Below are 2,072 nucleotides of genomic sequence, written 5' to 3' on the forward strand. Positions count from 1 at the left end.
TCCTCTCCTCTCCTCTCCTCTCCTCTCCTCTACTTCTTTTATTATTTTTCATTTCCCCCTTCTTTTTCTTCCCCCTCCCCCCTTTACCTATCAAAGTAGCTTTTTTTTTCTGGACCTACAAGTTTTTCTCACTGCTATACTGGTTCTCTCCCTTATCCCACAGAGGGGGGACTGAGTGAATAACAGTGTGGGGATTTATTTTCTGGCCAGGGTCAGCCCACAGGATTTACTTATAGGTTTAGATTATGTTGCTAAGGATAGCATCAATGCGGAATGCAATGTATAGAGTCTTAGTGGGTCATAGACCAAGGAATTGAATACTGAGGTAATTAAGGCTTACGCTTCTGAATCAGCTAAAATTCTGCATTTTCTGTGAGATAAGAATCTCAGATAGAAATTCAAAGACACAGAAGACAGTGGAAGATGGATGATTGTGAAGTTCAGCTGTATTTTGAATTTCTCAGGAGATAGAGATTTTAAGAACTGGTTCACTGATTACTAGACTAAATCAGTGCTCTCAGTTTCTTAATCAGTGTACAAGGTACTCATAGAATCTCAGAATGGTCTGCGCTGGAAGTGACTTCAAAGATCACGTAGTTCCAATCCCCTGCCATGAGCAAGGACACCTTTCCCTAGACCAAGTTGCTCAAATCCCCATCCTACCGGTTCTTGAATGCTTCCAGGGATGACACATCCACAACTTCTCTAGACAACCTGTTCCAGTGTCTCATCATCCTCACAGTGAAGGATTTATTGCTAATGTCTAACCTAAATCTACCCTCTTCCAGTTTAAAAACATTACCCCTTGTCCTATCACTAAATGCCCTTGTAAAAATCGCCTCCCTATCTTTCTTGTAGGCCCCCTTCAAGTACTGTAAGGCTGCTATGAGGTCTCCTTGAAGCCTTCTTTTCTGCAGGCTGAACAATCCTAACTCTTTCAGCCTGCCTTCATAGCAGAGGTTCTCCAGCCATTGGATCATCTCCATGTCCCACTCCGGACTTGCTCCAACCGCTCCATGACCTTCTTATATTGGGGGCTTCAGAACTGGACACAATACTCCAGGTGGGGTCTCATGAGTGCAGACTAAAGGAACAGAATCAGTCCATCAGCAAACTTGCTGAGGATACACTCTTGTTCCCTCATCCAGGTAGTTGATGATGATGTTGAACAGGACTGGACCCAGCTGTGATCCCTGGGGAACTAGTTACAAGTTTCCAGCTGTACTCTGCACCACTGATCACTACTCTCTGTGCTCTATTGTTTATCCAGCTCTTAATCCATCTAATTGCCCACTCTCCTACCCCACACTTCCTGAGCTTGCTCATGAGGATGCTATCAGAGACAGTGTCAAAAACCTTGCTAAGGTCAAGGTATACTACATTCACTGGTTTCCCTGCATATACTCATTCAGTCACAACATTTTTGAAGGCTATCAGGTCTTGTTTCCTTTCTCTCTGTTGGTTCTGTATTGAATAATCAGAGTAAATAATCAAACTTACTTCAATGGGACTTGGATCAGGTCCTGAAAGACTGAATGAGAAAAATCCTTTTACTGAAATTACACGAAGAATCCCTCCACCTGTATTCATTAATTATTCTTTACAACATACCTGCTTCTCCAACAAAGATTGTCTTTGGTACATGGTTAAAACAAAATGGAAACTACGAACGACATCTTCATTCTTGGCATTGAAAAATACTCTTTTGTAAAGGTACAAGTAGCACAGAAGAGGACAGTACTGCCTTTCTTACTGTTTACATTTATGTTTTCAGAAATGCATAAATAAAATGTTTGGTTTACTGGACCTTTTTCAATGCCATGTAGTACACATTTTATACAAATGTAATATTTATTCACACATATTCATGCCGAATTTGATGCAGGGTGTAGAAACTTAACACTAATTATTTTTCTCCCCATAAATCTTATTGCCAGAACTGTGTGGATATAGCTTTATGTTATCAGCTCTGTTTGCTAACACTGTCAGGGGAACATAGTGAAGAAATAACCAAATAAACAATGCCCATTCAACATTCATCCTGGTCTCTTCTTGCAGTGAGATAAACACCT

Source organism: Chaetura pelagica, unplaced genomic scaffold, assembly GCF_000747805.2.
Source record: "Chaetura pelagica isolate M959 unplaced genomic scaffold, ChaPel_1.0 scaffold106, whole genome shotgun sequence".
NCBI lineage: Eukaryota > Metazoa > Chordata > Aves > Apodiformes > Apodidae > Chaetura > Chaetura pelagica.